Genomic DNA, 15351 nt, shown 5'->3' with positions numbered 1-15351 from the left:
TAATCATCACCAAAACCTAGAAGTTAGAGTAAGAAGGACTAACTGTAGTTATTTTCCTGAGGCCTCTAACCTACAATTGATGTTGTTATGCAGTACTTACATCTTAGTTTCCAAAAATAGTTTCTAAATCACTATATAAAAAGTTACATACTAGATCTGATTTAAAAAAAACTAAAAACAAACCCAGAATTTTCTATCATCACATTTGACTTAAGAGGCATTTCATATTCTTTTTGTGTAACAGAAGTGCCATTGAATTCAAAGTGCATGACAAAGACATACAAATTTCAGAAATGTTGACGCTTATCAACTTGAGAAATGACCAATTTATACAACCTTGAGTTGTGCTCATGAAAATAAAATTCATACTTATGTAATGAAGTTCAGTTTAATAAAGTAATAGCAGCACTTCAGCATATACAGAGTGCGCCGCTTGAGAAGAGGGTTCCAAACAGGATGGCTAGATTTGTGTCTTTTCTAACTCCTCAGAAAACCAATAAGCCTGATGTTCAAAAAGTATGTGAAGCAAGTATAGTCTTCCCCTGTTAATCAGTGCAATGGCTACTTCTTTTTCACTTTGTCTTTTGACAAGAGGATGTGAGAAGGGAGAAGGAAATAGAATAAGGTTGGGTCTGATAGTAATGCAGAAGCATATTTACATTCACACGGGTACACAGATACAGCACAGTATAGCTCATGCTGAATCACCCACAGGTATGTCCAACAGTTAATCTTGTTCGAGGTAGTTCCATTTTCTAGTGCAAGTCCTATATGTAGGGGGAAAAATTACTGTACAACTTGCATAATTTCTGCATAGATGCCTTTGTGCCAGTAAAGGTCATTGAGTATCAACAACAACTCCCTGTGCTAGCAGCATATTAGTTTTTAAAAGATATAGGAAGATTTGGAAAGATTTAGCTAGATATGTGTAGCTTTGCCCTTCCTTGTGAATAATCTGTAGCATCAATGCTAATATTTTTCTTTATCGAATATAATGTTGTGCAATACTGCAAGACACTAAAGGCAGATGGCAGTGGGTCAATCAATTAGCAGTCCCAAGAGGAGTAAAATAGACTGTGGACCTGCTGTTGCAGTCCTTGATAGTGTTTCCATTTTCCTGCCTTTTTTTTTCATGATCAGCCCTGATAAATTTTCCAGAAATACTTTAGAAAAAATAAGCCGATATCATTATCTAGATTACTCAATTCCAATCTTAAATATTACTTTATTTTGTTAATAACTTTGTTGGAGTTTTAAGATCTTTTAAGTATTTCAATTAAACGCAAAATCTGGCTAGGCAAACAAAGTCTCGAACTGCATTTTTCAAATGTTTCACAGGATCCTTTTCTCCCTCTCCTCTCTTATTCTGAGAGGCACGATTGACACAGGCACCTCTTGACAAACAGCAGAAGCTTGAGCTGAGATTGTATCACCTTGGAATTTTAAAATCTCAGGAGGAATTTGAACCCTTGGTGCTGCCTTTTCAAACACTTAGTACTGCCAGGCAGAGACAGACATTCAAAAGGACAGGTGAAGTTCCATTAAGAGAGGTTAGAATTGGTTGGATTTCAGCTTTCAAACTCTTTTGATATAGTATTTAAACTCTTATAGTATAATTCTGCTTATATCCAGACTTGCCATCTTGTGTTGAGTCCAAAGCTATGACCTCTGAATCTGAAAGATTGCATCCACCCCTTCTGTTTCTGAATATTTTATAGGTTCTCAAACTCATTCAAAGTTCAGTAAGTGTTTATTCTTTGTTACTTGTTTGAAAAGACTGACTGAATTAACTGGGAAATCATGTGTAGTGGTCTGTAAAATACACAACTAAAAGTTTTGATTCTTAATAAGGTTTTTGAATTAATCATGCACTGAGAATTTTCTCTTTCATTAATTGTGCAATTCCTAAACCTTCTTATGATAAAGATTATGGTACTCCCATTTTCTAGGAAAGAAAGGATGTAGCACTAGGAACTGGAACTCAGACAGTTTCTGAATATTAACGTGGTCTGTTTTGCCCATGAATTGACTAATGCATTGCTCAGTGATTCATTTGAAGCAGGAATCTGAGAAACAAAAAATACTGGACTCACAAAAGCTTTTATGGGGTACTTGAAAGAAAGGACGGAGTCGGACATTTTCTTGGACTTAGACTTGATGGCACAGAAGAAATTTGAAGTCAAAAGAAACTAAGAGAAGGGCACAGGGAGGCACATTTTCTTGCTGCCAGAAAAGAAGCAGGGAAGTTTTGTTCTGCTTCTTTGGCTATTTTGCCAGTGATCACCAACATAGACTCCCATTTGATAAAGGCAGGCAGGGAAACAGCTTTTATTAGTCTCTTTTACCATCCCCCCTTACTCTGTCTTCTGTAACTTACATTCATAACTTGATCTAATTTAATTCTGAAAGAAAACTGCTCTTCAAAAACGAATGTTGCAGCGAAAAATGCAGTTAAGTAAACTGGCTCTCAGGTTTTAGTGTCTATAATAGCACTACATTTTGTCTTGATCACTTGGCAAATACAGCTTGTGTTCCATATGTTTCCACAGCTGTTGCTCAGCAACTAATTCCCCTATTAGTTGAGAGGTTTAATCCTTTACCCGGCTGAGTTCTCCATCTCCGTTCAGGTCTGTCCCACCAATTCTTCCAGTTCTCTCTCTGTCAATAGAGAAGTCGCAAATAAACAGCATGTTAAGTGCAATGGAGATATAATTAACATTAGATATTTTTGTATCCTTAGCTTTATTTATGCCTCAGAACAGTAGTTCTGGTGAAATGTTTTACAATAATTTGCTTTCAGAGACAAGGGTAATTAATATAAGTAAAAATACATAGTCATTACATCTGTTCTTTACTTGTGTTTTTTCCTGGATAGCTTACTTGCTCCAGATAAGTGAACTGTAACAGCAAGGCTGGAATATGCGAATAACTATACAGAAATCCTTTGACTAAGAAAGTTGTGCAGGTTTAATTGTATTAGCAAATATTTTCAGCATAAATCCAGCCTCACCAGTAATCAACACCAGAACTGTGTGCTAGGTTTTTGTTTCAAAACTCTGATGTTTTTTGCTTTTCATTTGGCCTCTTTATTTGAGGCCAAGTGAACTTTTCCTTTTTGTGCCCTTTTTTTTTTTTTTATTTTGAGCAGAAATGTTCCTTGATGTATTTCCTCTCATGCAACACCAGGTAAAAAGTGTATGAAAGACAGATGTAGGATTTCTGAAGAAGAGGATGTGGCATCAGAAATAGGGAAGTTTGGAGATTAGGACACTTTGTCATACCCTAATGCAATGCTGGATCCTAATTTAATGATCTCTATTAAATGCCTCTTACCATTCCCTCTTCTAATCAATATGCTCTCAGAAACTCTATTGTCTATGCAAACTACCTATTACAAAGTTTAGAGTACAAAATTTACAATTCTGTAGTGTCACCACACACTTTTTTACATGTAAATGCTTATACAAGCCGCAAGGCATAGAAGAAATGGACCTGGTTTTCTTAGTGCCTGTGACATTCAGTAAAAAAATGTATCTAGCTAATTCAGTTTAGACTATTTTATGTTTTGCTCTTCTATGAGGAGGAATAGAAGTAGCCCATGAAGTCATATGAATGTTGTTACATTTGTTGTATTGGTGACAATGCTTTTTTGCTGCATGATTTTATTGCTTCCTTATTTTTACTTCTGTTTACAACTACTAGTCCTTGTTCTCTTTTCTTAGGCAGTTTTTAGAAGACTAAAAGGGACAAGTCCCCATAAATAACATCTTGATTTATGTGGATATTTCCAGACAAAAAAATAAACTGATATAATTTGAAGGAATAAATTCCCTGGAACATCTCCAAATTGATATTGTCCACATGGGGAATCAATATTATTTAGCTGAAGACTGTCAAGACCAAACTAGTCATTCTCCTTTTAGCAGCACTGTTTATTAAAAAGAAGAGCTCACCCCCACACACACTGCACGAATTCTGATTTAATAAAAACAAAGAAAATGCTTTTAGCTCTACAGTTCATCTCATTGTTTTTATCTCACTGCTTGTGTTCTTGCACTCTTCTCCAGACTTTTGCTCAAGTAACAGCATTAGTGTGGTGCCTTCAAAAACTGGAAGCTGAACTCATGACTGAATAGGTCTGCACCTACAACACAAGGGATATGGGGAAAACAGCCATGTTTCAGGAGTTCTTTTGCTAAGAATTCTTGGATTTGAGACAAAGTATGCTTTTAAATCACTGAACCAAGTCTATTAATTTATAAGGACTTGAGAATCTTTGTGTAATATAACTTGCAAAACTCAATCCGTTAATTCACCTATTATAGTATAGAGCTTTGAACAAACTGACCTAATGTACATAAGAGAACACAGATAATACCATCACTGAGAATTTTCACTGAGGAATTTGCCCCTCTCCTTATAGAAATAAAACATTAAACTGAGAAACATGGAAGTAATTTCAGCTTGCATATAAACAGCTCAAATAATTATTATTTGTATGTTTTAATATTAACTAATTTAAATATGATATGAAAACAGCAGGGACCCTTTTTTTCCAATTATAGCAATAGGTAGACTCTTAAGGCAGGTAGACTCTTGTTAAAATGAGCATAATGTTTTCCCTTGCTATCAAGCATTTGGACTCAGATTTTCTAGGAATATGAAGGCATGACGTTAAAACTGCAGAAGCAATTAAGAGAGCATCATGTTTGCAAATTGAATGGCAAATCTGATCCACCTGTTGCTGACTGCTCATTTTCAGGGCTCTGTGATTTCCTGAAGTCTCTATCTACAATCATACTTTTATTTAGAATACACAGGCTAGACAAGGAGGAAAAAGAAATAAAGCAAGGGCTGAGGTCATCAAGCCCACTCAGGTGTCCACCATCTACAGGAGAGCAGGGACTGGGCTCCTGCTGCCCAGGATGACATCTGTTGTTTTCTGCAGCCTGATGGAAGGTTGTCTCAGCTGTGAATTCTCAGGTTCCTCCAGTTAGCAGCCTGATTACCTGAACTGTGCTTAAGGATTGTACCAAATTTTTCCACTGCATTACTTTGACCCACATGAGGTTGGACACCTTCACTGAAAGCATGAGGTATGTACCAATTTTTATCTTTTGTTTTTCTTATTCAGTATTTTCTACAATGTTTCAGTCTGCTTTTGCTTCAGTTTTATTTTCCCCCAGATATACTTCTTGACTCCAAATCTTTCTTTAGAGGACCAGCTAGAGAAAGTTTTCAAAATGTCTTCTAAAGCTTTGTTTATAAAATGCTATATCTGCAAAACTCAATTAATGATTGTCAGACATTGATGGGAAAATACCTCACATCTATCACTCTAATTGTCAAATGAGATTTTATGTAGCAGAAATTAAGATGACCTGGACAAGGAGTAAATCTCATTAACTTTGCCAATTAATAAATTGAGAATGAGAAGGAGCATAGTTCCCCTCCACAGTTCAGCAGTAGTTTATAAAGAGGAGGGACCAGTTAGAGGAAAAGAAGATATCTTCCTTTCTGAAAGGCTTCAGTCTCAGCTAGAAACTTGCATTCTTTTCTTCTTCTGCACTTCTCATCTGTTGTGTGGTGACCAGACTGAAGGTTTGTAGCAATTTACTGTACATTTGCTTATGTTTTGGGGGATGTTACTAACTAGAATTTTGTAGCTACTCGTACCTGTATGTCTATTGTTTTGTGGTATGATTCGTGGCAACATTTAGAACATGTTATTTCTTTACTTGGTTTTGATATGTTGAAGTTTCTAGTAGTTGGCAAGTGGTTAGGGGCGTTTTTTGAACTAAAATCAGGTATTGAGAAATGTTTCTGTGTGAAAAAGCTATAAAGAAGACCTTGTTATTAATTAGGAATTTAGCCATGATTTCCAAATATCAGGTTGGTTGGTGTTTTGTTTGTTTGGTTTTGGTTTGTTTGGTTGTGGTTTTTTTTGGGTTTTTTTTTGGAGCAGAAAATTCATGCAGCAGCTAGTGAATACCTTAACATTTTAGAGCTTTTTATCCATAAAGAAATAAGTAAGTGGTGAAAGGGGTAATACAGAATCTCTCCCATATTACAAATGAGTCTTTAATTCATGTTACAAAAGGCATGCATTGCACTGTCTGACACTGCTTATATGAAGATTGCAGTGCAGAATGTGTCTTGGCCTATTTAAAGATGCACTGGCACCTCCCCATTTTCCACACCTCTTGGAATGAAGCTGGATGCTTGCACAGTACATTTAAGTGGACTTGGAGTTCATAAATAGGATTTTCGGTTTCCTGTAAGCTTCTACATAATGGGATAAAAAACAATGGCCTCTAGACCTCTCCCAAGCGTTTTATACCTGTCAGACAGAGAGAAGGGAAACTACTTTCTGTAAGAGATATCTGAAATTTTCAGAATGGAGAAGGTCCAGTGAAAATGTCAGAAAACTGACAACAAAAAAGTGCAAAAGATATATAAATCAGTGGGATGTGACTCCATTATAAAGAAAGATGTTTCCAAAATACTTTTTAATCTAGTATAATGCTAGAATTCCATATGTCTTTGCATCAATACAGTTCCCTGTGACTGAAGGTTTTTAGTATCATCTAAAAAGTGGTTTAGTCTGAAATCCGTGAAAGTTGATAAAACTCACAGAAAGCCTTTGTGATTTTGCAAGCATTTTCCACCTCTTTCTGAGGCAGAGAGCTGATAATGCAGCCTTTTAGAGGGTCCCCAAGGAAAATGAAGTTCTTCCAAAACATAAATATGTAGTTTGAAATCACCAGTCACAGTCATATGAAGATCTGTAAAACAAAAGGAGCCTTTTTGGCTTTCCCCCCACCAACAGTGATCAGGAGAGGACTTATACTGTGGACAAGAGGGTGATTGAGCTCCACATCAGTACTTCAGTAAGTGCTTTTAAAGTAAGTGCTTCACCTTCAATCCTAATTGTCAGCCAAGATTTCTAATTCTTCCATCTTTGCAGGAAGGTAATGCAGTGGTGAGATGGGCCTTGTAATTCTTCATATATTATTAGGATTCCTAAGAGGTACCACAAGCAGTGAATAAGATACTAAAAGCAGTACAGTCAATTAATAAAAGGAAATAATAATCTAATCTGCTAATGGTCAATAACTATTCCAGTGACTGAAGATTTTAACAGAGCAGCCAATATAAATGGTACACTATAGCTGTTTCTAGACCAAGATCAAGTCCACCACTAAACCATGCCCCTAAGTGCCACATCTACATTTATTTTGGTGAACCATGAGGGAAAAAAAGCCTGTAAAAAGGTGCTCAGACACTTGATTTGAATGTTTCATCATCTTAGAAAATAATCCTTAAAATGGCACTTATATCAACAGCTCTTTTTTCTTTGAAATGAGTTAATTTAGATGTTATAATTCAGGTCTTATCTACTCTGCCAAAAGTAAAGTGTTATTGCATCTATAAACCACTCATCTTTTTATTCTTTCTTTTTTTTTTTTAATCCAGTGTAACTGACAACTATAATTCTGTTTTGCATCTTTTGAAGCATATATTTCTGGTATTTCTTTATTATTTGTGGTAGCCAGAGGATAGAACTTATTTTTTCAGTCTTGTATCTTTGCTCCATGTTGATATTTTATGAAACACTTTCTCTGATTCCTACCAGAATAACAAATGGTATTTTTAATTTAAAGATATTTAGCAATGTAAATGTCTTTCTGCAAAAAGAACGTAGTGAAGATTATTCCAGTTTGTGTATGAGAGCCAGAGAATTGTGTTGAAACCTTTAGAGGTATGGTTCTGTTTGGAGTAGGGGTGGGGCTGTGTGGTGGGAAACAAGAAACTAGTGAAATAAATGGAGTTTACACTGCAGTTACTTTATTTATAAGTGGCTTTATCTAATCTATACATAACTTAAAATTTTCAATTATATCAACAATTATATTTTTAATGGTCCACTGTAAGGACTGAGAAATAGAGCAGTGGGCATGCAAAATACCAAAAATATAAACTTTAAGGTCCCTTCCAATAAAAATCATTTCGGATTTTGTGACTGTAAGATTTTTACTGACAGAGGAAAGGCACTGATTAAAATGTAAATAATTTTTAGTCTGATGAATTTTACTTACTGCTGTCATCCATCAAGTAATTTTTAGTACAATCAAAGCTTATGATTTGTTTCCTCTACAAAAACATTTTAGTTGCATTTACAATACTCTTCAGACTTGGTTTATCTGTACCACAACAAGAAAATCTGTATTGCCTTGACTTACAATATGAGAATGAAGCCATAGCCTACAGCTCCCATTTCATTTTCTGTCACTGCAGGATGTGCACAGTGATTGTACAACATTCTTGGCTGTATCCTTGATAATCCCAGGACATCTGGGCCAAAACCTCACCATACTGTAAATATGTTCAGATCAGCAGAATGTAATCAAAAGAGGATGAGCTGATCTTCTGCCAAGACAGCTAGCCAAGTAGGAAAGGATTTTAAGAAGTATTAATTAATCATTTTCTAGGAACATTAAAGATCTGCTAATTGTTCGGGGAACTGGAACAAGAGATAGCTGTAGCCAGCCAAAGGTTGTTCTTCTCAACAAAACAGTTCCCCCCATACCAGCTTTTACACCAGGCTCCCTGTTGTTGTTTTGAAGAATCAGCTTTGTAAAGAAGTTTGTTATTTATGAATTGAAAGGAGATGACCTGTCTGTCAGTAGAAGTTACATAGTACATTCCAATTCTAGATTGTAGGCTTATATTACAGATTTATCGCACTTAGTTTTCTGTTGTGCTCTAATATGACCACTGTCATAGAATTATTTTACTTATCTAAAGCAGGAATTCTTGGCAGATGTGCAATGGGAATTTCAGAGTGTTGTGATTTTATTTTTTTTTAATAGATTAAATTGTGCAACAATGTGTACTAGGTTATAGCCAGCTCCAGCAGTTCTTATAGTGAATAATTAATTATTGGTTATATAATATATAAATATTTGTCAAATCCAGTTTACTTCTTTAAGAAGTATTATCTTTACCAGGGACTGCAATATCACCAGACAGACAAGATACTGAAGCGGTTTCAAGTCTTTTTTTTTCGTCTCTCTCTTTTTTTTTTTTCTTTTCTTTTTTTTTTTTTTTTTTTTTTTTTTTTTTTTTTTTTTTTTTTTTTTTTTTTTTTTTTTTTTTTTTTTTTTTTTTTTTTTTTTTTTTTTTTTTTTTTTTTTTTTTAGTTAGGATTTTACTAGTAAAAGTTGAGCCTCTGAAAGGCAATGGTGACCAGGTTAGATATAAATTAAAGCAGTTTTACAAGGTTTTGAGCTTTCAGGTTGGAGGAAAGATAACAGCATTGTAGGAAAAGAACCATCCATGTCAGCAGCTTAGGTCAGCTGCTGCCCCAAGAGCTCCTCACCTTCAATTTACAGTTAAAAGGTTAGGGCTCATCATGTCAGTTTTCTTTACTGAGCAAAATGTCACAAACTTAAATTCAAGCATTTCACCATGTTAGGAAGTAGCTTCAACCAATATTGCAGTTATAGGACTTTTGATGACTACAGATAAATTTAAATGTTATCTAGGTTAACTTGCATCATGAGTGACACTCCAAGTCCTAATCTCAGCATGCTGATAAAATTGAAAACAAAAGCTTTCTTCACTCTAACAGAAATTATATATTTGTAGTCAGTAAATTGCAGCCATTTGATCCATGTGATCAAAGTAGGTTGAAGCCCAAGGACTTGATGATCACCCAAAATATGATACTAAAGCAACATGACAAAAGAACGAGCCTGTGTCTCACTGCTCCCATGAGACAAATAGACCAATAGGAAATGTTTCACCTTAGTAAGATCAGAGAAATTTTATTTACTGATTGTAATGCTGATTGGGATTCATAACCTCAGTGAGACACTTCTGGGTGTGTACTGTTATAATAAATGCACACATTTCACTGAAGAAATTAAAAGCTCTTGGCGCTAATAAGGGATATGATCAAGGCAGCATTTATTGCTAATGACATGTGTGTGCTGCTCATAAGGCACCACCTCGCCCTTCAGTAAAAATTGCAACAGACCATTTTAGAGATAAGAATGGGTGGGTACAGAGAGCGAGTTTCTTGCACAAGGACGTGTTGCAAAGCGTAGCGTGGGGACTCAAGAACATTTCTTTTTTCCAGTGAGCTAATAATAACGTACTCCACACAAACTCTGGCTTGTCAAATCCATGTACCCCACTTTTCCTCACCTTGGGGGACAGGATGAGAAATAAGGGCTAGTTTCAGAGTGACAAAAAAGCTGTGTAACTATAATAGATGGTGTGGTGACAATTCCTTGATAAAATGTGGGTGAGTCACACCCTCAACACAGACCTCTATGTAAATTGTGCAGTCTAGCCCAAAATGTCTGGCTGGAGTTTACTGACTAGGGTTCATTTTAGGTTTTATTCCTTGGCGCGTTGTTTGTCATGCAGCTCTCTCACCATGTCTTTCCCTCTCCTTCTTCAGGGATTGTTTTGTTGCTTGGTTGTTTTTTTCTTGGTTGGTTTTTTTTTTGAGGTTTTTTGTTTTGTTTAGGTTTTATTATTAATATTATAAGTATTTATATTTATTTTTTTTATTATAAGTGTTGCAGTTGCTGGTCATATGTGTGCCCCTCCTCAGAATGATTTTTTCCATTGAGGGGTGCAGGAGCAGCAGATAAGGCCATGTTATTGACTTTAAAAGCCTATCTTCTGTTTGGCTTTTTATAGATTAACAACAGTAGATATGTCTAGCTAGCTTCATAGTGGTATGGAAACATAAGGAGCCATACCAAATAAACACGGAGATTTTTGTGGTCCTCGGTCTTTTATAGCCATTGGAGAATGAACAGGATTTGGTTTTCAATACAGCTTTCAGATTAGTCAAGCAGAAAGTAAAAAATAGAGTAACTATCTCACCTCTTTTTGGGGTGCTTGAAAGAGCCTGGTAGATAAAGAGATAAAGAGGAAACAAATGAATCAGATGACTGGAATGAATCGTTGGAAGGACAACAAAGGCTGGTCAAAAGAACTTGTCCTGAAATAGACTTCCGTGCAGCAATGCCACACTTAACCAGACTAATTGTCACTAGAAAGGACTTAATGTAATCATACTGTTGATTTAATTCCTAATGTACACTGTTGCATTTGTCTGCAGTATCCAGGGAATTACCTTTCATCTTCAAGTATCTTCCTTTCAAACGATTCTTCAGTATGGTCATTCAACTATGACCACAGCTACTGAACGATACTAATGATAATACTTTAAAGGCATATGTTGGAAGAAGTCTAACAAATAAGATTTTGCTATAATGCCACTTTTCCATTGATTTGTGATTTCATTTTAATCCTATGTATGCTTTCCCTAAAAGCGTTGACAAAAAGGCAGCAATAAGTATACTTGCTATGACTGTAAGCTAGTCATGAATATACTGTTACACAACATTACTAGCTGGGATGTATATAAAAAAAAATTGGAACATAGAGCTGTGGGAATTTGAGACTATTGCAGATGCCAAATCATATAATCTTTCATAAAATGCTCAATTTCATGAGGAACATTTGGTTTGGGTTTTGAATTTTTTTTCCTCATTATAGGACTGTTCCAAAAAGCATTACTACTCCAGTAGTTACCTAATTCCTTTGAGAATCAGCCTAAAAGTACTGATAGTCACTTTGCACTCATTTGTTCTTGTGCTTAAATTTGGTTTTAATCTGAATAGTTTTTTTTCCTTGTCTCCTAATTTTATGGTTCTAAGGAAGAGAGTAACCTCATAATTTAGGCTAAAGTTGAATGCTAATTAATCTAAATACACACAGCTGTGTTCAATCCACTTGTTTGTACTGCAATATTGACTTTGTAATGTAAGGCAGGGCAGACCAGGGAGTGAGGTATGATTTCTATTCTTTATGTACAGTTCCACAAACTTGGATAGACCTGGGAGGCATGTAAAAAAGACTGTGGTAAGAATTCAGAACTTGTTCTGAAGCTTTCAATGTCAAAATTCAAATACATGTGTCCTTTACAAAGCAGCTGAATTGTATCTGCAGCCAAGAAAGAACTTATTTAGGTAAAAGATAAAAAGGTGTTATCTCTACTTTTCTAATCTTCAAAAATTCCTGAAACTTTCTCAGAGTTACAGGTGTCTTAGAGAAGTTCTTATCCTTACCTTCTTAGGTGTTCTAGGGAATGTCTATAGTAATTACCTGAAGAGCAGATAGAACATAACATGAAAGTATTTAAAACCAAAATGGATTGGTTCTTCAGTCCTAAGTTTTGCAGTTGGCAATTTGCCATCACTATGAAAATTACATCATTTCTGAAATGAGGGCTGCAAGAAGTTTCAGGAAGTTTGCAGGGTGCAGGGGAAACAAGCAATTTCATTGCTTGTGATGATGTGACACTGTGAAGCGGGGCCCTTTTTCAGGGGAAATTTGTTTAACTCCGAAGTTTTTTCATTTCAGGAATCCATGCTAGAAGATTGTTTGTTTACTAATGCTGTCGACTGACTCTAGTTACTACTATGAAAAGCACTGTGGAAACACTTACTGAAATTATTTTGTGAGCAGTGTAGATAGACTATTTCTGCAAGATGCAATCTGCTATAAGGGTACTCGTTATACATGGAATACTCCACTGTATCAGGTATGCTTCATTTCCTAATGACAAGTAGAGAAGATGCAGAGAAGACAAAGTTTCACTGACTCTTCAGTCTTGGAATATAGTAAGAAGAGGGGTGTAGTGCTAAAAAGTGAAGTGAAATAGAAATGTGGCTGTGGGTATGACCACACGTTAAGTGGCATTGCTAACACTGGCTGGGGTTAAGTGTGGCAGGTCACATGCAGCTACTGTCTAATGAGCACAGTGTGCTCAAAAGCAGAGGACTTAGCAACTCCACAAAACCCTTCTTGGCTACTGAACCTGTGACCCTGCGGCTCACATTAGACAGTGTTATTTTAGTGACTAAACATGGCAAAAAGTGAAAACTGTTCAAATATTTATATTAAAAATGTCAAGATATCGTTTTTTAAACTCTCTACTGATATTGGGAGGATGAAGGCTCTCTCAGAGAGGTTAGTATACCTGTAATGCTCATCAAATTTTCCTCTATTTAAAAATTCTGAAGCCTAGAAGTTCTTTTCTAAACTGTTTTTCAGAATGCCTGAGCAAATAAACATAGCAACTTCATGGTTTTTCCAGATGAAAATATAGTACTATCATGGAAGTGATATGCTGATCCTCAAATTCCTTTGTTTAGAATTAGAAAATAAATTCTCACCCAAAATATAAATAGTGCAACTGCATACATAAATAAAAAAGCAATAATGATATTGCATGTGAGCACTGAGAACGCTCTCTCTGTGGTTAGCTTTCCAGGGCCAAACTGAAGAGAATAATTTGCTCTCCTGGACTGGTCACTCCTGAGAATGGTGTCCCAGGGAAGGCCAGGTCAGTGGAGTCCCATCTCTGAACAGCAGAACTGTCAGTTTGACACTTGGCTTTCTAAATGGGGAAGTTTGCACAATTTCTTCAGAAATGTGCAAACGTGTTTTCATTTAAATATTGTTCTTCTGCTTTCAGTATTCTGCCACATAAAAGCAATACATACAAAAATATTCTGAGATTGGGGAAAGTTTCACAATTTCAAAATAGGACCAGATTCAAAAACCGACATAAAATCTGAAGTCATAGGTGGTTATTTGCCTGTATCATTATCATCTTGATCCTCAGATCAAATAAATTCATGTTAGTTGCATTGTCTTCAGCAGTTATACAACTTCTTAGGAGCTGAAAATTTAATCCAGTACTTTAAATTTAAAATGGCTCTAAAATCTTAAAATTACTCTGCAGTTGTGTCGTCCTTTCAAGTTCTTATTACTGAAACATTCATTTTTCGGCCATCCTTTATCCCTTTCAATTGTCTCAAACACTTGTAATAAGTGCTGCTAATACATAAGATATTATGTATTAAAATGATATTTTAATATTATATTATATAGCATATAAGCATATAATATAATATAATATTATATAGCATATAAGGAAAAACACTAACAGATGTTTAAATTCAAAAGCACTGAGAATTTTGGTAAAAGGAACAGGTCTATTTACCTGTGAGTGAATGGGTGGATATTAAATGGAGCAACTGAAAACTAATTGTGTTAAAAACTTATAGCCTTCTACTACATAGATCTGTTCTATAAATATTTGGGAGTAAGGATGTATGATGTACAAACACTGTGCAACAAATGTTGTGTTTAGTCGATAGTTTGGGTTGAAGCCCAGTCTGACATGACACACAAATTCTGTGTGGAAAGATTTTATGATATTTTCTTTAGTGGATAGTTTGGGCAGAAACCCAAACTGGGTCAGTAAAAAGCCAGTGCCAGACAAGCCTGGCTTTATTTTTTCCCCTGTTTTTCTATAATTTATCTTGAGGCTCCCATCTCTCTGTCAAGCTTGAAAAGGTTCTTTTTGGCTACAAGAATTCCCCTGGCTCAGGCACCCACAGCTTTTAAAAACTAGAACAGAACGCTGTAAACACAACAGCGCTAAAACCAGTTGTCATTGCTCTGTTTTCTGTCCCCAGGTCTTTCACAGGGCTAAGCAGCTGCTGCTGTGGGGCACATGGACATGAGGCCTCTGAAAGGGTGCAGGAGAGCCTGCTGAGGGGTGTTGGGGAGGCAACGCTCAAGTGGGGCACCAGGGCCTGTGCACCCTTGTTCTGCTGGTGGGGTGTGACCTCTCTGAGCTGGCTGCACTGTTCTGGTTGCTCTGGTTTCATAAAGAGCCATCAAATATAATTACAAGCTTTAGCACTGTTGGAAGAGAACCTTGCTTCCCATGGTGTCTCACGTGCTGTTAGGGTGGAAGGAGCCAGAGGAGGAAATGCAGCAGAGCTGAGCAGGGCCTGGGGCACCAGTGGGTGATGTGCTACAGGGGGGAGATGAGGTGGGTGATAAGACAGTAGGCTGGGCTGGGCAAAAGTTCTGTACTGTGGTCTGGAGAGGAGGAAGAGAAGGAGGAAGATGTTGGGAGGCAGGAAGGTAGAGGTGGGAATCCCCTCTTCAGTCAGAGGGCCACAGCCAACTCCACAGTTATACTGTTCATTGTGAGTCTAAAATAATACCTTGACCTTCAGCTTGGTGAACTCTCTTAGCCTGTCAACTCCTAGCACGCTCCAAAGACCCCACTGACTGCACCAAGACTGTTCAAACTTGACTAGTCCCTCACCGATTCATTCTTGGAATCTTCTTTGCTGCCACTATCAAGTTGAATGTTGCCTTCATCCCTGAAGCCATTAAAAATAATTTTGACTTGGCTTTTTTTCCTAAGTTTGGAACATTCCTACTATGCTATGTTCC

At 36.4% G+C, this 15351-nt stretch overlaps 2 long non-coding RNA genes across 3 annotated transcripts in view; both read right to left on the bottom strand.

The window, feature by feature from the left end:
• Positions 1-194: 194 nt before the first annotated feature.
• Positions 195-15351, bottom strand: part of LOC114055619 — a 38073-nt gene continuing 22916 nt past the window's right edge. The window contains exons 4-5 of one of the 2 annotated variants that reach the window (XR_003570781.1): positions 2601-2656; positions 200-767 (exon numbers count right to left, since the gene is read on the bottom strand). This is a non-coding gene — a long non-coding RNA (uncharacterized LOC114055619). Of the gene's footprint in view, positions 2657-15351 lie in introns of both variants that reach the window. The other variant, XR_003570780.1, reaches the window with a different exon arrangement.
• On the bottom strand, positions 10781-14296 carry LOC114055620. The gene is made up of 3 exons (XR_003570782.1): positions 14099-14296; positions 12085-12192; positions 10781-10930 (listed from the first exon to the last, which is right to left on the bottom strand). It is a non-coding gene; the product is annotated as an uncharacterized LOC114055620 (long non-coding RNA).

This window comes from Empidonax traillii, unplaced genomic scaffold (genome assembly GCF_003031625.1).
Source record: "Empidonax traillii isolate 1590-97213 ecotype Southwest subspecies unplaced genomic scaffold, ASM303162v1 scaffold62:size2133460, whole genome shotgun sequence".
In the NCBI taxonomy this organism is placed as follows: Eukaryota; Metazoa; Chordata; class Aves; order Passeriformes; family Tyrannidae; genus Empidonax; species Empidonax traillii.
Note: the sequence above shows the minus strand (reverse complement) of the source record. Positions and strands in the feature narration are given on the sequence as shown.